The sequence below is a fragment of the Sparus aurata genome, chromosome 8, assembly GCF_900880675.1.
Source record: "Sparus aurata chromosome 8, fSpaAur1.1, whole genome shotgun sequence".
Classification (NCBI taxonomy): Eukaryota; Metazoa; Chordata; class Actinopteri; order Spariformes; family Sparidae; genus Sparus; species Sparus aurata.
The window spans coordinates 16,163,040-16,188,544 of record NC_044194.1 but is presented as its reverse complement, the minus strand read 5'-3'; the positions used below and the strand labels follow the sequence as shown (position 1 = coordinate 16,188,544).

The 25,505-nt window shown below is 42.7% G+C and overlaps 1 protein-coding gene across 17 annotated transcripts in view; it reads right to left on the bottom strand.

The window, feature by feature from the left end:
• LOC115586262 (neuronal cell adhesion molecule-like) overlaps positions 1–24,945 on the bottom strand; it is an 86,788-nt gene extending 61,843 nt beyond the window's left edge. For 7 of the 17 annotated variants that reach the window (XM_030425125.1, XM_030425141.1, XM_030425129.1 and 4 more), the window contains exon 1: positions 24,651–24,945. The gene's annotated coding sequence lies outside the window, so the exon portion shown is untranslated. The remainder of the gene's footprint in view (positions 1–24,650) is intronic. The other 10 variants (XM_030425135.1, XM_030425140.1, XM_030425138.1 and 7 more) reach the window with 3 other exon arrangements.
• Between the last annotated feature and the right edge of the window lie 560 nt (positions 24,946–25,505).

Sequence of the window (25,505 nt, the reverse complement as noted above, 5' to 3'; positions counted from 1 at the left end):
ACTCTAAACAGATGTAGCAGGACTCAAGCGCTACAGTAAACCTTAATTTACAATTTACAAAAAAAAATCTACCTTGTACCTTGATTTATCCTGATGTTTTGAAGAAAGTCAGACACTTCAGTCTAGACCAATTTGAGGGGACCAAACAAACAGACAACATGGAAACGAAGCATCTGCAGAAGACGACGAGTAAGAAGAAAAACAAACCGGAAAGACTATATGCGTTTCCTTCGGCCTCGGGATTGTATCAACATAACCAACCTACAGTGTACTGAACGAACAAAGAAAGTTAATACACACTGCCTTCCTCTGGCTCAATAAAAGCTTCATGCACGCAACTGCATTTCTATAGGAGATGAAACAGATGGCAAAACAAAAGCCAGGAGAAATACCTTGAAGCAGCTGAATCACAGCAAGTGCTTCATGTTCTGCACTTTTTTTTCATAAGCTCAGAGACAAAACTATAGGCTTTTTAGTGAGTCCAAACACTGACAAATCTGATCTTTTGCCTACTTCTCCTGCTCTGATGTGAAATCCATATTGCGCTCAATGATTCGATAGCAAAAAAAAAAAAGCCGGGTCAAAGAAACAACTTCTGCTCCCTCCTTCGATACAAATACAGTTGACAGATGTTCTGTAGACAGATATTCCTATAAAAATAAATAACTTTGGGAGATGAAACAAGCCACAGACAGCTGGCGGGATGGGAGTGTCAGTGACGTGGCGGTATGTTGAGGTGTTCTGAGCTAGTGGTGAAGGAGACAGCGCTGAAGGGTTTAATCAGCCTGTCAGCAACACACCGATGTGCACACACCCACACACACACACACACATTATGTTGCTGCAGGTGCTGAGATAAAATGCAGAGGGAGGGATAGAGAGAGAGGGAGATGTGAAATACAGGAGAGAAGGAAAGTATGCCAAAGGCAGGTGTAAATGAGAAAGGCAGAAGTGAAGGCCAGTGGAGGTGCAGAGGTGTTGGCCAGTTATCTGCTATGTCTGTGTGGACTGAACAGTGTGTATGTGTGAGTGTTTTTTGGGAAGAGAGAAATGTGTGGACATCGATGCAACATGAATCTGCAAATGTTTGTGTTGGTACGTCCATGAGTGTGAGGATGTGTGGTTGTTTGGAGTTTGAGTACATTGCTGAAACACGAATCCCCTGTGTGTGTGTGCAATAGTGTGTGTGTACTGTAAATTCTCAAATAACAGCCGAGCGAACGGCCGGAACAAACAGCCTAAAGGCTGGGTAAAACACACTGAGGGGAACCAATATTAGCTGTACAGTGATTCATGTTGTTGTGAACAATTGCTGTTTTCACTCACAAATCTCTATCATTCCTTAGTCTAATTCTGTTCTCTGTAAAGCCACTCTTACACATTTTGGACATTACTCATATTATTTTCTACTCTTTTATTTGATGAACGATAACACTTTTCATGCCTGTCCGATAAAATACGAGGTTAATCTGAGGAGGTGATTAGCCGAGCTTGCTACAAAGACTGGTAGGAGGAGCAAAAAACAAGTAGCCCATAAACATGTAACAGACTCACTAACAAACACAGTGTGTCTTATTTAATATGCTAAATATGAAGCTACTTCGAGCAGCCAGCTGATGTAGCTTGGCACAAAGATGAGAAACAGGCTAAAAGATCTAGCCTGGTTCTGTCCAATGGTAACAGAGCTTCCCCACCAGCCCAAGTTCACAAATGGAAACTTTATATCTAATTTGTTTTATTCATATGACAACTCAAGTGTAAAGATAAAGCAAAAGTCATCATTCACTGTTTTCTGGTGAATTAGCTTATGTAGCCTAGGCCTACTGTACGGGCTATTTCCTGGCTAGGACCAGTAATGTGTCACTTAGCCAGCTTCAGGGGTGCTGGTAGCCGTGGTAGACTAACATTATTAGCTTTCGGCAGAATCAGGCTAGCTGTTTTCCCCCTTTTGTAGTATTTGTGTAAAGCTAAGTTAGCCGCTGCTGGTGGTAACTCTATATCTACTGTGCAACATGTGAGTGGTAGGCTATTCATCTCACTCTCACCAAGAAAAAGATCAAGACAAATGTAATTTGAGCTACTGTCAATTAAACTAAATATTCCCTGTGGATGTTCAATATTACAATTACACTAGAAGAGCGATAAGTTTTGCTGTTTGAGCCACTAAAGGGCTTTTTGATGTAAAAAGTGTTTTATTTACATTAGCTAAACAAAAAACGGCAATTTGGAAGCAATCGGAATAGATTAGAGACTAAAAATGTTATTTCTGCTGGCTGGCAGAGCGTAAGTAGCCTATAATAATGCTAATTCTATAGAAATATAGGCCTACATTGCTCTCAATTCAAAAAGCAGCCAGTTGACAAATCTATAATGCTAGCCAATCAGAAACAGGGATGTTCCTTAATGAAATATAGACAAGATAAAACGTGAAAATATAGTATTGTCTCCAATATAAGCCAGTTTAGAATAAAAGATATATACAGGCCCTGATCACTATCTGAGAATTTACACAAGGATTACATGATTACTGCTTGGCCTTCTATGTTGTTTACCTTGTCTGGGTGTTTCTATGACTGTATGTTCAGACTGCCAGCCCAAATCTGTTTTTGCCATATGCAGATATTATTCCGGACTTTGTTTTTAGGAAGTCTGGACAGCAAAAATCGGATCCAAATCATATTTGGATGTGGTTGAAATTTGATTAAAATCAGATTTTTGCAGATGCATCTCAGTCCTCCTGACGCTACGGCCTCTTCTTTGTTAAATCACACATTGATCAGGCTTCCTTGATGGAAAGCTTAAGCTCAACAGCATTACTGACGCTTAAGGCATTACAAGAGCAACCCAAACATCCAATCTGATCACAAATAACAGTGTGGACAATCCATCTTTCAAATCTGATTTGAGAAAAAATTGGATTTGCCTGGTGTCTGAACATACAGTAGCCTCGGTCTCGTGAAGCAAGACCACACATTCTCCATCCCTCCCAAAGATTCCTCTCCCTCCCTCACCCTTTGCCTCTTTTCTTGTCACCCCTTCTTCTTCGTCCTCTACTTTCCCTCCCCTCTCTTCCCGGACTCCATGCTCCATGGTGCAGGTGACAGCGCAGGGACAATGGGATGATATCACTGGTCGGCTCCGAGCAGCTTGTCTGCTGCACAATAACAGACCGCTGCAGCTCGAGAGTGGCACATTGTGAAGTTTGTGAGAGAGAGAGAGGAGTACAAAGAGCAAGAGAGACGGAGGGTGAGAGACAGAGGGAGAGAAGAGAAGAGGAAACTGTACTGCTCAACTGAGACTGAAGGAAGGAGAAAGGGAGGAGGGAAGATGCTCAGTTTTCCCTGCAGCTTCAGTGTATGCATGTGTTTGAACTCTGGTGGCCATGTGTGTATGCAAATGACGCGGCGCCTTTAGCCTGTGTGCCTATAGCTGAGTCTGTGTGGGCAGGACTGCAGACTGTGCTGCCTTTTAATTAAAGCACCGCTCCTTCCTCCTCTCCGACAATGTCTCACACACACTCACCAAAAAACAAACACACAGAAAACGGCACACGTCGCACCTGCCACGAGCCAGATTGGATTTACACTGCATCAATAATTCAGTCCCACATCCATCCCCAAACACACGCCGATACACACGAGAAAACACACACTCAACATAGGTTGTCTTCGAGTAAATGACAGCTTTTCCAGGGAGGCAGCGGTCACAAACTGCAAAAATGTAGACAATGATAGCGAGAGAAACAGGATGTAAGTGTGGTTAGAGGCCAACGCGTGTGCCTGCATCGTTACAGCACAAATTAACTTGGTTATGAAACCAATAATGAGCTGAGTAAACACAGACGGCGAGGAGACTTTTTTGGAATCCTATTCTTAGAAACACCTGAATAAAAAACATCCCTGGGCTTCCTATTCTGGAGATCCATCACTACACTTCATCTGAGACGGGTTGAGTACCAGGCACACTGCCGGAGAGACGCTTTCATCTCCTCCACTCAGTTCTACATAAGGCAGAATTACGGCTGCCATTGTTTTAGCAGCTGAGCAGGATGCAAATGGGCTTCTGTTATTGTTGTTGTTCCGCCGACTGACAATAGCTTGATTAGATGTGGCCAGGTGTTACCGACACATCTGTCCTGCATTTAGACTAAGTTTTGATACGCTCCCTTGGAGTGTCACGAACACTAACGACTTTTTAAAATATCAATTAGTGAAGAATGCAAAACAAAAGTTCTCTGGGCCAAAGCTCGTGTTTTCTAATTGCTTGTTTTGTTCGGCTAATAGTCCAACATCCAAATATATTAAATTTACATTAGCATGTGATGGAGAAAGGTGGGAAATTCTGACACTGAGGAGCTGAAACAGGCAAACCTGCCATTTTTGTTAGATAAATGACTTATTGATTACCAAAATAAGTGGCACTTAACTGTCAGTTGAACAGCTGAACTAACTGATTCATCAACTAAAAGCTTTCAGCAGTATTATGTGTAGGACAAATGCACCAAAGCTGGTTATAGCGGAGTATATGGGATGGGAAGGATGTGAGGTTTACAGACAGATGTGTATAGTTCAGTGAGTTAATGGACTACTTGATATAGAAAGTAGGCTGATTAGGAGGATTATTATTCAGGGTAAAGAGATCAGTGGGTGATGGACTTTGCATAACATATACAGTAAAAAGGATTACGAATCATGTTGTGCATGTCGGACTTTTTTAATGTCAATTAGGCCTACCTGGAGAAAGTCCTGCATCCTCATTCTTATACCCTCAACTTGGAGTTTAGGATTTAAGACTCTTATCAGGATATAAATGTAAAACTGTGGCATTTTTCCTTGCTGTCTTTTGCCACTTGCAATTCATCTCACATTTGTAAACATAAACACAATTTTTCAAAGGGAATATTTCACACATCCAACCATGTGAGAAGCAGGTGTGTTGGAGTGTATCACTTCCACACACTGCTATTGTTCAGCATCACAATTAGCATTCAATTATGTTCCGTCCCCAGTGACCTTCGTAAAGTGTGTTTCCAGAGTGTCAACGCTCTTGACGAAGGACAAGGGAAATCAAAATGTTAGTAACATTTACAAAACTGCGATGCAAAACAAGAGCAGTGTGTGGGATCTCCTCTTCTCAAAACAAAAACAAGTTAACTGCAGTTAGGTAGGTAGATGTTTCAAAGGATAATTCAACCAATTCTATACTCTAAAGTAGCATAAAGCCTTTTTTTGGACCCAGAGGAAGCTGCATGTGGCTCTGATAAATTCCCCCTCGTGGTGTCACTCAGTGGCAAAGTTGCATTGTGGGTAATATGGGTAACAGATTTTTGAAAATCAGTCCACTGGTCTAGTATCGTTCTCCTACAACATTGTTGAACTAGTTATAGATGGTTTAAAAACAAATTATCAAAATCGATACAGAAGTCTAGAGATACCAACATTGTCCTTTTTAAAACCTGGCACCTACATTACCCACGATGCAACTGAGCCACTGAGTGACATCTCCGGAGGCAATTTATCAGAACCACAGAGGGCTTTATACTACTTTTTCACAAATGCAGCAGTCCTCCCCAAGAACACACAATTTATTATGTAAAACTGTAATATGTGTTACTTATTCATACTTAGACGTGGTACTAAATATATCTATTGTTGTATTTTTGATGTCTGTTTGCATTTCAACTCAATCATAATCTGTGGTGAAAATAACTTCAGAGTCATATGATACAGGTTCCAAACAAAACATCCGTAAACATCCTATTGAAGCTCAAATGGCCCCTGAATTCATGTGAACACATAATGGATTCTAATGCCCCCCTTTAAATGTGTTCAACCAGCGTATGTGTTTACAGTGGAAAAGCTCATGTATTGATCAAATGAACCATTAGCACTTTGAACCAGGTCTTTATTGGAAATGCTTAAAGTGAATTCCTTTAAATGTTTTGAGAAAATGGATCCTCTGCACTGCTGGCACGGGATAATGCACTCACAGTGGATGCCATTAGACTGAGGACTATGTGAAAATGATCAGTAATGCAAACATTAACACACAAGTGGCTGACCTTAGAGGTTACAATCTAAATATTCTGACAAAAAGAGTGTATTGCTCAGTAGCTCTGAGAGGATCTGAAGTTTGAATATTTTCTTGAGTGTAGTAATTTATTCACTTAGATGTCAGGCACAGGAGGGGGCAGGAATTTTGAGGAGTGTGTAACAATTGGGCTTTTCTTTCCCCAAATCTGCATAATTATTGAGGTTAATTCAACTCAGAGCTTGTGTGCCATTGTCTTTGAATGTGGCTGCCACTGCTTAAATGAATAAATTAGCGACAAAACGAAGCTGACAGACAAGCTCTGCCTGAATGCACCATGTCAGAGAAAACTGGCTCCGACGATAAGAAGAAGCTGCAAGAAAAAAGCATTCACGCGATTTGCGGCAGACAACAGCCTTGTCATTTGCTGGCATTCGGTCCTGAGTTTTCAGAGTGATATGATTTCTGTGTGCTACATGTTCACTTATTCAAAACCTACTGGGATTTCACACAATTCCACTGAATGCGCGCTAGTCTCTGTGGTCTGTGTTCATGCTGTTTCGTTCTTGATAAGCAAGACTAACATTGCTGCAGTTGTGAAAAGATACCTTGTAGTCTCTGGGGGAAAGATACAACAAAATGGGACGGTTGCTCCCTGCCAAATTAACTTGGGTGACAGCAAAGAGAGTGACATAATAAGGAAAGTGATGGGATGCTACTTTTGGGTGAAAAGGTCACCTTTTTTTTATTCAAAATTTGGCTGGAGGGGATTTGTTGTGAGCTGAATGTACTGACAGCTAGCTGAAAAGTGTTTTCCATCTAACTTATCCACGGCAGATGTCTTTTATTGACAGACTGGACAGAAAAACAGCAAATAGGTATTCAAGACGGTTATCAGAGATGCTGTGCAGAATGAAACTGGAGGTACTGCAACAAATTGGCCTCTTTCCACTTTAAAGAATGTATTGAACTATGGCATAAAGGTAAGGAACTACAAATACTGAACTGTTCTTTTCCACCAATTCTTCTTGTACGACAGAGTAGAAGAATTGACAGGTAGGCTAGCAGCTCTGTGAGGCTTTACACAGCAGTGCTTTCAGCTAAATGCTAACATGCTAAAGTTGTTAATGAATTATGTTCATCATTTTATTTTAGTACGTTGGAATGCTACTATAAGAAAACACACTAAGTACAGCTGAGGTTTATATGTATGCTGTTAGATTTGCAGGTACAACACTGACTCCAAAGAAGGAAGGATCCGTTGTCTGAACCAGAGCAGCAAGCTTTTTATTCTGCTCACATGTTTACTTACAGACAGATTCCTTCCGTTTTTACCTTCCACAATAAGATTCCAGTGTTAAATATAGAGTAAACTGGAATCAGTCTAAATCGTCATCGATCGAAATAGCAATCGGTACATCTCAAGTTGTAAATGGCTGTAAAGAAATCTGGTAATGGACTAAATGAAATGTTTAGCTGTCACCAAAGTTCTTTCAACCTGATGGGATCATGAGTGTTTGTACCAAATCTAATGGCAATTAATTCACTAGTTTCACACCACAAATGTCAATCTCATGATAGAGATGAAAAGTCGAGAGGATCACAAAAGGCAGAGGTCTATACAAGCTCCATAATCAATCCAACAGTTCTGGAGATATTTCAGTCTGGACCAATGTGCTGTACCAACCAGTCAACGGATGGACTGACATTGCTGCAATACAAACTGTATTTACTAAAAATACTGAAGCAAAGCTCTGCTCAAACCTGCCAGCAGCACTGTTTTCTCAGTGACTTCAGCTACACATTCACCAAAGTGCAGTGCTATCAACCCTCTACAAAGGCAAATCAAATTATACAATTGGTTTATCCACCCACAGTCACTTCCTTATTTCCCACAGTGACATCCTACTTCTGAAGTGAGACTGGAGTTGGGTTAATGTACTTAAACGTGTCCCCGTCTGGGCTTTTATCTGTGTGGTGCGGCACTTATTTCTCCCGGCTCTTGACATGATAGATCTGTGTCCTTGACATGATTGATGACCAGTCGACGACTGGAGACCTCGGAGAGCTCTTGTCGGGGAGGATAAGCCCTCTGAGTAGTGCTGGAGGACCAAGGGGACCTTAGCTTGAGGAGGAGGTCTGAGTGCTGCTGCCTGTCTCCAGCAAGTCCTTCCAGGGCCTCAAATCATGTCTAGGGTGGGCATAGAGTCTGACCAACCAGCCTGTCTCCGGCCTTTCAAGGTCCCTCTCTGCTTGAGTGCTCAATTAGTGACTAAGAGCCTTGCTGACAAACTACAAGGAATCCAACAGTAGTGCTGATTCAACATGGTTTTAGCTTTTTTTATGAGGGGGAGAGGTAGAGAGGGTCAGACTTCTCATACAACAAACCCTGAGGGCAAACAACTCAGAACAAGGCGAGCCTCTTCAACTCACCGACAACAAACAGCAAGACAAGAGAAGACAGGTAGTAGTCTCACAAAGGAGGCTAATCATTCAACTGCAGGGCTTTTCTGCTCTACCGGTTAAGCTTCTGTAGTCAAGCTGTTTTCACTTCACTTCTTAGTTCTTGATTTGTTGACTTTCAGTGAAAGAGGTCTGAAAAGATCAATGTCCTCATCCAGAGGACACCTGCCATGGCTGGGACAAGCTGCAGCAGAGCTGGGGTCAGGAGGCTCGCTGGCAGGAATCCACTATTAATATTTCTCTAGCATTAAGTAATTTGGGAGGATCATCTTTTTTTCAGGTGGACAAACACTGCACCTGCGGGTTTCCTGCCTATTTATTAGTTTTGGGTGTAACTGCTGACAAGCTCATTTGATGTCACAGTAATCTCTGTATTCTATTAAGTATAAAAACTCCCGGCCTTGGAATAATAGCCTGGATCAGCACTTTATACCGCATTTCCTGCTCTCTATGCACTGATCACAATGCCAGTTAAAGCTGCCTGCTCCTTTTCCATCCAGTGTGTACTCATTATAGAGTGGCAAGTCAAAAAGCTCCACACAGTGGTAGGCATCCTGATCCCGGTGTGCCTTTCACATGGTAAACAGTTTCAGATGGGAGCAGCATTGTGCTGCTATAATACAGCATCTGCTTTATGGCATGGAAAAAATGCATTGTCACCGAGCGGCAGTGAAAGAGCCATTGAAGGACAGCCAGGGCTGCTGAGGCTTTGACCGTGACACAGGCTGGTGGGTGGTGGTCAAACAACCTGCATACTACTCTGACACTGAGGTTGTGAATAGGACGGCCAGGGCGGAAAAATGAAACATAGGTGCACAAGAGGAACTTTATAGTTGGGCCAAGTTTGAGAACAGAAGCCTGCGCTGCAAAAAATTAGTCAATATACCGCATAACTTTAGTGGAGCTGAAAAGTCTCTGATGGGGCTTTGTATCCGGTCTCAATGCAGCAGCATAGTGGGTCAGAATGCTGCAGTGAGCACTGGAGCTCGGCCAGGTGGGAATGAGACACTATGCAGACGGAGACAGAAGATTCCCCTCATCCCTCGACTCTCCATTAAACATTTAAAGCTGCGCTCGGCACAGCTGAGAGCTGCTACTGTGTGGGTCTGTGTGGGAAAACATGTCAGAGTCACAAAAGTGTTCATTTATGCCACACGTACCAACACTATCATAAATCATCCGGCACAATGTGCTGCTCTGTGGGATGTTTTCCTGCATTTCTTTTTTGTTTTTCTCCCAGAAAAGCTTAGTTCTGAGTAAGAGCGGAGGTGAAGGAAGCAGAGGAGGAGCTGCTGCATGGTACCGTGACAGAACATTTAAATCAGCCTGTGGGGATTAATCAGATGTTATCTTGTGTTATATTTAATCCTCACATTTCCATATCCATGGTCAGGACGGTTCAGTTAATCATAGGGATCCGTGTTTAAGGCTGAGTTTTGGGCAAATATCTGCAATACATTACCTAATTCATTACCCTAGTTACACTAGTTGTTACATTACTTTTGCATCACCTGATGCATTGTTACTTTGTTATTGTTATTGTATTTATTTTCCCATTTATGTCACAAAGATGTCCAACAGAAAATAATGAAAGCCAACCCAAACAGCATTTTACAGATACTCCCAACACAACTCTATGGCATCACTGTGTTGAATTTCATGGATATCAGGAGAGTTCAGGTGATCAGTAACTGTAATGTGATTACTGAGTTTAGGAACAGTGATGCATTATGTTCAAAATCATCTGATTAGTTCAGTGATACCATGAGAGTCAAGACAAAAAAGTGGAATAAAGCATTTCTCACATTAAACTATGAGTATGCTTTTCCATATGGGCTCGACAATACATGACAATATATCCTATAATTTGTAAACACATTTGCTCAAACGTGTCTGCAATGTTAGCTATATATTCTATTATCTCTGGTTTAACATAGATCATTGTGGGCACCACTGCAAGTCACTGAGTCTAATTCAAGAAGCCCATTCTGGCAAATAATCGTGGTAAAATGGAAAAGTCGCACAATTACCACATCAAGCACATGCCTCAGATTCTGCTAATTTTAGCATTACAAAACACAGATATGTTGAGGTTGCACCAGTTTCAAAACGCAGAGGCCCAGTAGTGAATGAAGGAGGTTGGGCATGCAGTTGTCCAGTGTTATGTAAAAGAGCCACTTTTATACCATTTTACCATGTCTGATGTGAAAAAAGAAGAGCTGTGTCAATCAAACTGAAGTGCTATGACGAGCTGTCTCGGGTGGTTTTCTCTGTGGCCACCTACTCCATTATGCTTCGGTTCCACACAATATGAGTCACACGGATAAAGAAGGATGGTTTCAAAAAACAGTATGGGTGGAAATGGACCTCCATCATAGCGGTGCATTAGATCAGTAGTAGGTTGTATTCAACACTCTTCCTTTCAGTCTTTAAACCAGCCATTTGGAAGGAATTAATTCAACAGGGCTGTCAAGGACGCGGCCCTGCCACCGCTGCCAACGCTGCCAACGCTCTTCTGCTTCCACTCGAAATTCATATCCAAAATCCCATTCCGGCTGAATCACAGCTTAGATAAACAGAGAGAGTGGAACAAATTCAGGGGGCTTTTGTTTTGAGGCCAAAAGAGCATATTCAGCTCTCACTCTGGCTGCGTTTTGAAGCGAGACTGGGAAAAACAACTCACAAACAATTGAATCCCGCGAGAAGGAAAGAGGAGATGACAAGCAACTTTTCACTTCTGCGGCGTTACAGAAAATAAGCTATTGTCCACGCAAAGTCACTCGCACAATGTTAACACTAGAAGCCTTATTTGCACGGGTACAGATCAGTGATACCTTAGAGACAAGGGAGAGGACACATGCGGAGAGGACGTATCCTCCAGGCCTCCAGCAGGTGCTTTGTTTACAGGATCAAAAGAAAAGAGCCGTATTTCAGACTTGGCTGCATCCTGGTGAGAGAGAGAGAGCATATCCTGGTCACCGGCTCTTCCCCGTCTCTCACCCCATCCTGACCCCTCACCCTCCTCACCTCTTCCTTTCCCAAACACCTGATCAATAGAGATCTCCTGTTGTGAGTTACTCTCCTCGCAAATTGACTCTTTTAAGGGCTGTTAAAAAAGCAATGGCCGCAGTAAACACGCACTTTCACTCAATGGACACTAAAACAAAAGAAAATGGAGTGAAAAGCAAACCCGTACATCCAGCCCACATCCTAAAGTTTGCACAAAAGGGAAGATACTTTGGGTTTGGGTTTCATTTTGCCTCAAAAGGCAGATTTGAGTGTGAGGAGGAGAAGGAGGGGGTTAATGTTCTTTCAAAGCATGTTTTCTGTTCTCTAATCTGTCTGTCATTTCCACCCATACAGACACACTTCTAATTTGACTTCAAAGCGCGGGGGATTGCAAGCAACGCGGATGAAACTCTGCATGAAATCAGTTTTTCCATCATTATCTCCCCAAAACACACTGATGTTACTGTAGCTATACGCACTATTTCCTGCTGTGGTGCTGAACATTAAGACAGGACTTCAATTCGGTAAATCTCAAACACATATTTGTTTCACATCAGTCTGTAATGTTGAAAACTACAGACCAAGTCAGAAACCTTGGTGTGACTGTGGACTCAGACATGAATTTCAGCAGCCATATTAAGACAGTTACAAAGTCAGCCTACTATCACCTTAAGAATATATCCAGGATAAGAGGGCTTATGTCTCGGCAGGATTTGGAGAAACTTGTTCACGCATTTATCTTCAGCAGACTCGACTACTGTAATGGTGTCCTTACAGGACTCCCTCAAAACTCCATCAGACAGCTGCAGCTGATTCAGAACGCTGCTGCTCGAGTCCTAACAAGAACCAAAAAAGTAGATCACATCACTCCAGTTCTTAGATCTTTACACTGGCTTCCTGTCTATCAAAGAATAGATTTCAAAGTCCTGTTGTTGGTTTATAAAGCATTGAATGGTTTCGGGCCAAAATACATTTCTGATCTGCTGCCGCGTTATGAACCATCCAGACCTCTGAGATCGTCAGGTACCGGTCTGCTTTCAGTCCCCAGAGTCAGAAGTAAACATGGAGAAGCAGCTTTCAGTTACTATGCGCCACATATTGGAACAAACTCCCTGAAAATTGCAGGTCTGCTCCAACACTCACCTCTTTTAAATCAAGACTTAAAACATTTCTTTTTGCCACTGCTTTTAACTGAAGCAATTCAAGTCTTTGAACTGCATTATTACGCTGAGTTTTTTTTTTTTTTTTTTTTTTATAATGCAATTTTTAATGTCTTTTAAATGAAATGTTTGTCTTTTAATGTAATTTGTGTGTGCCTGTAAAGCACTTTGAGTTGCCTTGTGTCTGAATTGTGCTATACAAATAAACTTGCCTTGCCTTGCCTATGATATCTGATTTAAACTCCACTTTACCTGGTATATTTCACTGCTTCCAGGATGACGTGACTGACATGCTGCTGAACCTGTGGTGATGACAGCCGTCCCTGCAGTTTTGTTGGAAGATTCAGTTTGCAAGTGTTTCATCATCAACCCCCCTCTAGTCAGCCCTAGATTCAGATTATGGGAGTCTAGTTATCACTCTCTCCCAGGGTTGGTTTTTGGGTGCAGGGCCAGGGTAATCCTGGGGAGTTTGACTTGGGACGCCTAAACCCTAATTAGATTTTTTCCCCTGCTGATGACCGTGGAGAATCCAATTGGTCCAACCTCTGTGTAGTTCCCCAGTTCTGGTCTGATTTGGCACCATATCAGTGAACAACGCAATCATGAACAACGCCCACGTTTAAAAGCACTGTTGGATACAGGGAGATCTATACATTCATAAAATATGCAGGGATATAATGAATGCTACTAGTTTGCCTCAGGCTTTACCCCTAAATAAGACAGTGTAAGCATGTAGCCACAGTTATCATAAGCTAACCTACGGGATGTAATAAGGATGTTTTTGGGGTAGCCACATGGTAAATTAAGGGTAGAGCATGGTGTATTAATATCGTGTAATGTGTGGAGATTTATGCAGCACTGATTTAAAATGGGTTGCAACACACAAATTAGTTTTTTTGTGTCACGCCAGACCTGCAAAAGATCTCATGAGAGTACAAATCATGATCTTTCGCCAATCCAAACAGATCTTTACCACAGAGCTGTCACTTTATAAAACACTAGAATGCACCCAGCAGAATGCATACCTCCGCCAAGACTTGACATTCTCCAATAATTCAATCAAGCCGAATCTAATATCAAACTCAGGACACAATAGTCTTGGGTTTTATACCACCCATAGCTGTTTAACGATTCCTGGTTTCACAGATCTGTGACAGCCTAATCTCAGTTGTGTTGTGGAATACAACTGTAATCACTCACCGATACCATCCACCTTAATACATCTCATTTCATCAACTTCCATGTATTATTCTGAGGAGTTATTATTGTCATGCTATCTCACCATGTCAAAACAAAGTGAAATACAATCTCAATCTGTTCCTTTATCCTTATCCATGCCAAAAGTTAACAAGGTCTATTCTGGGTTTAGACCCATCCTCCAGCCAAGTTTTGTTGACATCTATTCATAGGTTTTCCTGTAATCTGCTGACAAACCAACCAACAATCAAAACACAAACTCCTTGTTGGTGGGAAAGTAAAAATTGGTTGTAAAATCTTGTAAAAAAGAGTTTCCAAATTTCAAACAGTTACCATCTAGCGTTGGCCATATTTACACCCTGACACTGCCAGCTGTAACTGTTGCACAGCTAACTGACAAAGCTAATGCTAGCTTGCTAATATGTCAAAAGGTGCAATATGTAAGATTTCGGTCACCTGTCAAATTCATACTACATACATAGTGCATGAATACAAGACTAACCCTGAAACACACATATTTGTTCATGTATAGACAAAGGATTAGCAGTTTGTTTCATGTAGTATTGTTTGCTCCCCTAAAGCTTCAATCACTGGAGGACATGCTAGGCTATAGCTTGTGATGGTACACTGGCCTCCTGTTTACACAGTGTAAACAGGAAGTTGGCGCAGTTAAAGCCATTTACTTTCTCTTTTGTTTGGACAGCACTACAGATTTTTCGCTTGCAGACAATTTACACATTACACACAGTAACACATGTTTTTTAATCACAAGTTTGAAACTAGCGTGAAGCCGGCAGCAGCTACTAAGAACTTAAGATGGATTTACACACAAACACTTAGTCATGGATTTACAAATAGCTGGTGCCAATTCAGCAAATGCAGATATGAAATACACTCTGAGTGATACAGAAAGAGGAGGGTTTTCAGAAGGAAGGGAAATAATCAGAGGAACAGAGAGAGACAGACAGTGGTAGAGATCAGTGCATAATCTGCTCCCAGGGCATCGACTGCTCCTTTATTTAAATCACATCGCTACGAGCTGAGATTATAAAACAGGTTTTAATAATTCTATAAGCGGCGTGCATATCGTGTACTCGGAGGCTGGCTTTGGAAGTGAAACTACAATTTTAACTTCCATTATTATCATCCAATCAAGGAAAAATTCGATTTTTTTTACAGAGATAGCAGCTTTAACAATTGTTTTAAAGCTTCAGATGTGCCCTCAAGTTTAGCACAGATAGCTGAACAAATGCTTTTACTCTAGCACACTGCAGCCCCTCGGAACATTCACAATTTAATCTTTTATTCCACTCCAATCACATTTCATGAAGGCAGTGGTGAACATCTGAAGAGTGGCCCTTGACTCTAAACTGAGCCTTCTACATGCCATTCTACAATGTTAACTACAATCACGATACTGACTTCAGAATCAGGAGCTATATGAATTCCACCTCAGTGACACATCACAAATGACCAATGAGTGAAAGTGTCCTATTTTTCTCTCGCAGGATCTGTGGAGGCGTGCTCTCTGTCACGCAGTAACCCCTTTGAGTAACATGTCCACCATGGCTCCTCTCATACAGAGATGTGGTCATTGTGCCTCGAGCCCTGAGAGGCCCAAAACCAGCCAACCTTGAAGACCCGAGCATTAGGTCTGCTTCAAACCGGAGACTTTTCAACCTCTGCCAGAAGAGGACCAACTAAAACCAATATAAGGAATGCCATTCATTGCTTAAATCCAAATACATAATGGTGTGATTGTGCGATAAAACATGGAAAATACGATTTCCGACACTGAAAATATCCACAAACTTGAAAGATTATTACTGCCGTTTCTTCCTTGAGAGACTTCTAACACCATAGGGCTTTGGCCGTAAACCATGGCACGCTCACAAAGGCTCATTGATATTTCCACATAGTCATTGAGACAAAGACAGAGCTGAAAAAGCCCAGTGTTTGCCCAGACAGCTCTCAGCCACACTAGACATTTGATTGGGTTATCAGGCGGGCCATCCTCAGAGGAGATCCTGATAAATGAAGTTGCCATTTGTCCATCCTCACAGCCGGGCCCAGCTAGCCCACAGCAAGGAATTATCTCAGTGACAATTACATTCTTCCAGCTCCTAGAGACGCTCAGCGCCGAGGAAGCAGCAAAGGACTGACCACAAGGAGATTATACTGATTGCTATTCCATTGCTTGCATTTGATCCTAAATTGCTCTGGCACAGGGCCTGAGCAAAATCAACTCTGAGCTGGATGTCCTTGGGTTTTGGTTAATAAATCAAATTTACAAGCAATTTTCTTCTCATACTGGTTGAAAATATTATATCCTTGATGTAAAGTGAATCCTGAAAAACGCTCAAAGCCCTTTGGTGATCTGAGTTCTGTGGTTACAGGAAAAATAAATGAATTCATGCAGTGTAAACAAGTATCAGTTAGGGCTAATTTTTACTGCACGTCCATTTGATTAATATCTTTTTGTTGCACTAGATTAGAATCAACAATGTGGTTTCTCCTAATCGAAGATGGGCAGAGCTTCATCTAAGGATTACTTCCATTACAGATAAGTCTGTTGATTATTTCACCATCGATTTCAGCAAATCTTTCATCTATAAAATGTCATAGTGAGAGAATATTAGACTCTACAAGTGCCACCATGAATAGCAGCAAATCCTGACATCTGAGAAGTTTGAACTTAGAAATGTTTGACATTTTTTTCTCCATGACCGACTTAAAACAATAATTTGATTATCAAAATTGCTGTCGGTTGATGAACTGAATAGACAAATTGACAATTTTCAACACCAAAGATTAAGAATACTCTGTCAGAATAAATCAGACTAAACAACAACCGCACATTTAAGGAAAAAAACAACAAAACACAGCTCCTGACTGTTCCCATTGTTTACTACACACCGACATGGCAGCATGAAAAGGACAATTTGCTGTAGCTGCCTGGCAGAGTCTCAGTCTGCTGGCAAACATATCTGATGCTCATTGTTCTGTCACTGGTAACTATTGACCTCTTTCCACATGTGATCTCTGGATGGCTCCGCTGATTGGCGTAAAGGAAGGAAGAGGGATTTGTTCCAACAGCGTCACCAAATTTTATGATTCTAATGGTTTTCTGACCTCAATCTTCCCTAATCATTCATCAGAAGCCTGGACAAAGATTATCTGGTATAGATTATGTTTTTACCACAACACGTGGCACCGGGACAAAAAAAAAAGGGGGGGACAAAGCAGCCAACGTTGCATTGTATTGTGTGCTTTTGATATCTCAGGACATGCACATTTATCTTCTGCTGAAGGGAGGAATCTCAGATCTACACTTGGATTTGTTCACCATCCCGTTCCTTTGTCTCCCCCCGGGAGAATTTTTTTTTTCCCAGGATTCCTGCGGCTGTGTTTGGGGGGTTTAAGGGATGAAAAAGAGGGAAAGAAAAGCCCATTGGTTTCAGCGCCACAGAAACACCATCCAGAGCCAAGCTGTCATCCCACTTGGATTAAGGGCCCTTCAGTGGTGGCTGCTGAGCTGCTAACATGGTGTCTTACCCTCGGCCGGGGTGTGGGAGGGGGTAGAGGGTGGAGCAGAGGGTAAGGGCATTAGAACCCCTGGCCTAAATAAGATCTCGAGGTCAGCGAGCCTCCTGAACCATGGCAAAGCCACTTTGTGTCTCCATGTCAACTTTATTCATGAGATGACAGCTAAGTGTCCCCTTCTTTCCTGTTGATTCAATTACCGTTGCATCATGTGCTGCTGGGGCTACGATGATAATCTACGCCTTCGCTCTGCTTATCTCTGCAGACCCCCGATTCTACAAGTTTATCGCATGTACCATTCAACAACAGGCTGGTAAGAATGTGGAGGCTTGTGGTGGATTTCTTGGCAGAGCCCCCCTCCTTAAATCTCCAATGTTATAAGCAGAATAAGAGCTGTGGTGATGTATTTGCTGAGCTATTAGACAACACAAGTGGGCCGCCTCGCTGTGCCAACAGAGAGTGGGATGTGCAGCCGAGTTTCTCTTAAGCTCTATGCAAATAGGAGGAAGATGGAGGCTTGAGAACAGGCTACAAAGCATTAAAGTGCACACTCTTCCTGAATTCTCTGTAATTTTGGCGAGCCTACACCCTGCCGGTGGAGCAATGCCCACCTCCTGTTGTGTTCAGGACAGGATAGGGAAGCAGTGGTCCTTGTAATGTGCTGCCACCAGGCCACCAACTAGCTCTCCAACATCTGCTGCCCATCCAAAGTTGGCCGGAGCTTCAACAGGGCCCGAGGCTGTCGGTAGGAAGGACTGCCTCTCCAGCCCTCTTCAGCAGGAACAACTGTGTGTTCAAACACCAGAGTTCCTATTGTGGCTCTCCTCAGGCATAACCCTGCATCACCCCCCTGTACTGCAAGAGAGAGGCGAGAACAGCCGCCCCGTCAGTACAGACAGAGAAAACAGACCCCCTTTGTTCCCCCTGCCCCTTCTAAGCGTCGACTGAGGTACATGATCCACCCCTCCTCCCTCCTGCAACCCCTGAGAGCTTCCCACTCCTCCTTTCCCCTCCCTCCAAATCTTCTAGTGGGTGGCAAAGCAGTAGATCATCTTCTGAGAATTTGGAAAAATATCCTCTGATTGCCCAACTCATGTCTCATCCTCGTTTGTTCATATCAATTCCCTAAAATCGAGGTTGAGCCTGATCAAATGCTACATGGAGATTGTTAACCTGCCTGGCTTTCTGCAGGGGGGGTGGAGAGGGAACATAAAACCCACAACATTACTTTCCATTATCCCAACCTCCCACTTCAAAAGGGGGCTCCTTTGCCGTCACTCCCTCGCAGTTGTTTTGGACAGAGAAGAGCATCTCTAAATGCTCTGTTCTCACATAGGGGTGTAATAAGGACAAGGGCCATAATGGCGTTCCCTGGGCAACCTTGAGTGATTGAGCTTGAGGACTGTCGTGTTGCAAAGCTCCGGTGTAATAATTCGGTCGCAGCAGGACCGTCCGGGGACATCCGCACTGACCGCTGCTCATCCACCATCTGTCCAAATTACCTGCTGCCCAAAATATACAACCTAATGTAACAGCACAGCAGCTTATTTCACGCAAGACGGTATCTGTGATGGTTTGAGATTAGAGCTGCAACCAGGGACGTTCCTAATGAACTTGGCGTTCTAATGGAAGATTAAATTTAAGACTAGTCAAGCAGTGTAAAAGTAAGAGTACACTCAAAAAACAGCACAAATGGAGCACAACTGAATGAATCAGATTTAACATCTTTAGCAAAAAGAGCCAGTTTAAGCAGTTAATCACATTTTTCACCAACCACATCGCACTTTAAAAGCAGCTGAAATGAGTGGCACATCATAAAAAACTTGTAAAGTGGCAGGTGGCTGCGTAACATCAACAGTTAACCACCATTGTAAACATTAGCAAGGGATGCTAATATTTTTCTAAAGCAACATTTTACCAGAAGTAGAGCTGGGCCTCAGACCAGTCATACCGAATTATACCAGCAGCTGCTGAGATATATATAGAATAGATCATATTACACAATAAAATTGTGTCATCAATTAATTAATGGAGGGTGTCTGCTGCAGACTAGTGAGGATAGGGATGTGTAAACCGACAAGTCAAAAAAATCAAGCACATCCCTAGCTGCCTCCAAAGACTATAACTGAGTTAACTGCTGATTATTTACTTGATTATTCTTTCGGTTTATAAGACATCCAAAAATAGTGAAAAATGGTCAAATAGAGTCAAAGATGACATATTCAAGTTGTTGTCTTTTTCATCCAACCAACAGTACAGCACTCCAAAAGTGTTCAATCTGCTATCATAAAGGACTAAAAACACAGCATGTATTCACATTTGATAAAACTAGTACCAGAGAACTAAAAGCATTTATTAGTAGTTTTTCACTCCCTTATTGATTAAACAACAAATTATTTCAGCTGTATGTCGGATATGCTTCTTAAAATAGACATGTTTGAAACACAAGGCTGAAATGTCATCATAACTTAATTTTTCCTCCTTTTTTTATGACCTGTCAGTATGTAAAGTGTAAAAATAGAGTCAAAAAGCCCGACACAAAGTGACTCCTTCAAATCAGTCAAAGACAGAAAGATAGTTGATTACAATGTTAGAAAGCAGAAACACATTTGAGAGTCTGGAACAACAGAATTCTTGTCACTTTTGCTTAATAAATGAATCAAACGATTATTCAATTATAAACTGTTGTTGGTTACTTGTTATTCAGATGATCAATTATGGATTCATCTACAAATCATTTCGGCAACAACTCGGCATAAATCATTGAAGCTGCTGTCGCAGAAACCAAAACAGAAAACAGCAAAGTAACTGCACATCTTTGATTCTAACTACTCAGGCAACCAGTCTCACCATGAGCAACACATAAATCATCTCATAACCACTTTTTCTTCGTCATCTGTCACCATCCACCACTGATAATGTAATACAGGTCTGGTATGTAAACACCAACAGTTGCAGCTGTGTGCAGTGGATTCACAGGAACGTGTCAATCCCCATTAGAGCTGCTGCCTAACTGAGTGTGAAACCCTAATTGCACCCACCAGCTTGCAACCATACAGGCCCCGCTCGCAGAGAGGGAGGGAGAAAGTGAAGCGTGTGTGTGTGTGTGTGTGTGTGTATGTAATGAACATGTATGTCCTTCTTTTCATGTACTGATCTGACCCTGCATACATTTGTCCAAATTACAGCCGAGGCAAGTGCTCAGGCAGCCGTGAAGCAGCAGGAGGGACAGCGTTCCCTCTGTGGTCCTCTAATGAGGTGCTCATCAGTCCCAAAATGAGATGAACATGCTTGTGACAAAGAGGTCCAGGCGATGTCAGTGTGCTGTGCCGCTGTGTGTGACTGGCCCACTGGGAAGAAACACCCAGACCTCAGTGACACTAATGGATAGGCATGGGCCTCCATCGGTCCCCGGAGATTTGGCTTCATCGCAGCTGAGCAGCGACAGCTCTCCTATTCACCAACGGCTGCTGGATCGTCTCTACTCAGGGTCCAGTACACGTGTCTCCAGAAACACACTCAATCATTTAGTCAATCAGCTGGTGGTGTTATTTAACTGTGTCTGTGTCATTTTTAATGAAAATAAATGCATGCAGCACTTTAGAAAAGGATAATTACAGCACTTCAACTTCAGCCTCAAGTTTTGTGGTTTTGATCACAACTGCTACCACTAATGATACTACTAGAATATTATTATAAGAGCTGAGATCTGAGAGGGGCAACACCAGTAAAAAGAAGCCAGACGGGGAAGAAACTGTTTTTAAATGAGTTCCTAGATTAGTTAAACTTATTAGCAAAAAAGACACAGTGAACAGTGAAGTTATTAATCAAACTGTCTGCTTTAACTGTGACTGATCCTTTTTATCATAGCGGTAACGTTTTTCTGTGCAATGAGGGACTGTTACCAAGATTTCAGGTCGTTTTACTTTCAAATCATGTGGTTAGATAATTGAGCCAAACTTTAACCTTGATAACAAACTATCTAACTATCTGACCGTGTTGAAACTATAGATATCTACATTTACATTTTGGGCATTTTGCAGACTTACAGTAATTCATATATACAAATTCATACATACATTCATACATTTAGGGCATTTTGCAGACTTCATACATACATTCATACACTGATGGCGGTGGCTGCCATGCAAGGTGCCGACCAGCGCATCAGGAGCAGCTTTGCGGTTCAGTATCTTGCCCAAGGACATGCAGACCAAGGGAATCGAAACCAGCGACCTTCTGATGACATGGCGCTGGCTGTGCCCCTGAGTCACAGCCACCTGATAAAGTTTCCATCATCGATCAATCCCTTGATTAACAATTTTCTCCATGTTGTCTAAATAGGCGAAGATACCTGTTACACAACCCACAGCTCAGGTTTCTGTCATGGTTTTCAGTTTAGATTTTTTTTGTCTTATTTTGTAGAATTCATCTTCATTTGTCTTGTTGTGACTTTCCACTTCCTGTCTTTGTCTTTTCCCGCCCTGTTTCTGTCTACACCTGTGTTTCATTTGTTTATTAGCGCTTGTGTATTTAAGTCTGTCTGTTTCGTTTTTCATTGTGTGTTTCCAGCTCCTCCTGTGTTCCTGGGCCTATTCCCCTGTCCTCTGTGCACCCTGCTTTCTTCTCAGTGGCTTCTGGTTTGTCCTCAGCTTTTGTGTTTTTCTCTTTATTTCATCTTGGACTTTCCTTTTCCTGCCTTTTGTTGCTTGCTTTTTGGGCTTACTTTTACTTTTGGTTCTTTTACCTGCGTCTGCATCTGGGTCCTCATCATTACTTGATTTATTCTTCCATCAGCCAAAAACATACACAGAACCATTTCACAATCATTTTAGATAAAGAAAAACACACAATTGCCACAATTGAGAAGCTGGAGCTGGAAAACTGTACGCATTTTTTAAGTTTATTTCCCTGTTTATTGCAGCGAGTTGTAGAAGTGACAATCTAAACCACAAAAGTATAACTCAAGTTGTAACTAGAATGGCACTAAGCAGAGTGCATAACTCCGCCTAGGCCCAACAATCCACTTTAATACAATCAGGCTTAATCCGATATAAAATAAAACATATTTGAGTCAGCCTGATCTGGGTTTTTATTTGGATCCACATCACATTGTACTCACTTATAGATACCAGCCACCTAAATGCACCTGATTTTTGTTCATGGAAGCCTGTCCTGTGGTTTTTGTATAACTAATAAACCAGACATAACCTTTGACACATTGATTGTATGCATTGAAAGGTGCAATCATGTGCAGCTTTCAATGCATACAATCCAGACGTCTTAGTATATCTTCTTTATACATGACACAACAGAATCGGGTCTATTCACTATAAAAGTCTCCTGCTCTGACTTCAGCTGCAGTTCACTGGGGTCCTTTTCACATTTTCCGTCTTTGAATACATGAAACAACATTTTATGCAACACAAACGAAGTGCGTCCTTGGTGAAATGAATCACCGAGCACAAACCTCTCAGGTTCAGATCAGTTTCTCGCAGAAATGATGTCATCAACAAGTGCCACAGAACAACTCTTTCTCTCTATGAGACACTTTGTCCCCCTGCGGTTGGCGGAGATCACAATGCCACAGACGGCCGCTGACAGAAGGAGCGTTGACCACTTCTCGAAAATTGTCTGCGTGTTTCTGCGGCCCACACAGTGAAATTAGTGGCATTTTCCCTCCAACACCCAAGCTTTTCCCATAGCCCCCGCAGCGGCAGAACTGCCCGCCATTAGTTTTAGGTCAGCCGAGTGACTGACTGGTGCTCTCACAATAACTCCGGCCAACGTGTGTCATGATAATCCCTTAGTTATGCAAATCTCCCCGCCTAGTGCCGTTTGTACTGAGGGTGAAAGTAAAGATGGCAGCACAATGTAGGTCAGTATCTTGTCCCGATTCCTCCACACTGGTCAAATGAGCCAGAAATGTCTTGTCAGTGGAGCTCAAGTAGCCGAGGAGCAGTGGCTCTCCGGGCTTAAGAACCATCCTGACTTTACATGATGAAGATATGACTGCGGAGGCCACCAAGAGGCTCACAAGCACTCGGGGATGTGCGAGGCGGTATAGCACATTTTGCCGCCTGCTCTTGAATCAGTGCGAACCAGACATAAGGCAGGGATAGAGGGATATTGTTATCTTCTTAAACAGATTAACAATAGTCTGCCCGGAGTGAATAAACATTACTGGAAAGTGTGTCAGCCCTTTCAGAGTAAGGGTAGGAACAAGAGATCGAGACAATAAAAGCAGGGGGGTCATTAGCATTGTATTAATTTGGCGATCTGGGCAGGCAGCAAAAGTGTGCGTGTGTGTGTGTGTGTGTGTGAGAGTGAGTGTGTGTGTGAGTGAGAGTGTCTGGGGATGAGTGGAGGAAGAGAGCGGAGAGGAGGCAAAGGGAGGGGGGGTGTTGTTGCATGATGGTGAGTCGTCGCCCCCCCCACCCGACCGAAGCTTTGACCAAGAGGAGACAGCAGCAGGAGGAGGAGGGTGGAGGGGGGTGTAAGCAGAGGATTTGGGTGGGAATGTAGTTTTTTTTTTTTTTTTGTCCAGTAAAGGAATTGTTTGGCTTGTATGATAAATGGCATGGGATGTAACCGGTGGATCTCAGGGGGCTTTCTTAATCAGGTTGAGTGAGATAAAGGGGACATAGGAGTGAACAAATGGAGTGGTCAGTCAAAACAAGACAGAGTTGTGAAATGAATATGAGGGGAATTAAACATGTGGGGAGCAAATCAGCTTAGGACATGAGGGATTTTGGTTAAAGAGGACAGCTCTTTCATCAACACAGAAAGAAAAAAACAAACAACTGTCACATACAGTAGATCCATCCATCCATCCATCCATCTATCTGTGTGCAATGTGAGCATCATGGAGCGAATGACAGATACACAACCGAAGGTTCAGGGCGCAAGACAAGAAGTGACAATGATTTCTCTCAGCATCTTTAAAAGCATCCACTGTGTCCAGCCTTGGTTTGACAGGAATATGTGCACCTGCACCTGCTGTCCCAGATGACCACAGCTCCGGGCTAACGCACGTCAACGTGTATTTTTAGAGCATTGGATAAAAAAACAACCCCCGTGTCTCTGCGCTCATGAGGGGGGAAAAAGCTGTGAGGATAGTAGCGCTCTCCCTGGCAGCATTTACAGCATCCAACTCAATGTGCTGCTGCTGCTGCTTCTCTAAACTCCTGGCTGAGAACTGGAAGCTACACGACACGTGTTTATCATGAATGGTATCGCTTCGCTCACCTTATCTTCCTCCCTCGGCGGTGCGAAAACGTGAAGCCAGCTCTGGATCTTCGGTCTCCTGCGAGGCAGCGATGCTGTTTATTTACGCGGCGTCCCGCTCAGCGCCCGAGCCACTTGCACTTGCCTCCTCTGCTGCTTCACTCACTGGTCCTCTCCTCTCCCACCAGTTCGCCAACACACACACACACACACTCACATGCACTCACATGCACTCACAAACACACACGGAGAGGGAGAGAGAGGCGGGGGCGCGCAGCATCACTCCGGGGCGTGCGCACGCCCACTGCGCGCACTGCAGCGCCGCCGCCGCTGTGCGGTGGCCTCCAGGCACTGAATCGTCCTCCGAACTGTTATCCAAATAGACACGCTAATAGTGCTTTAGTGCTGCACGGGCTCAGCACCACAGATGGACAACAGCTGGACGAGTTTGGGGATAAAACGAGTCAAAAGTTGTCTTGTAATGCTCAGGAATGCATTTCTCTGTTATTTAACAGCAGGGAGCGGCTTTTTTTATTTTTTATTTAGCTGCTACTATTATTATTGTTAAATGTAAGCATGGTGAAATTAATGTGACACTGAAATAAACATCTAAGCCTTAAAGGGTTCGTAATCCTGTACATTTTCACTAATGGGGCTGGAAAATGAAAAAGGGGGGGAAAAGAGAGGAAATAAAGAATTAAAAAAACTCAGTTGTGCTATCACCTTTTAGACTCTGAACTTCATTCCAGCTGTTCCCGGGCCTTAATTGCATGGAGCCATTTGCATGCCCTAATAACACTCCACCATTCATTTTGCCCTGAGAGCAGGATTGCACTAATAACCATAGCCTGTAGGATCAACCGAGACTCTACTGGA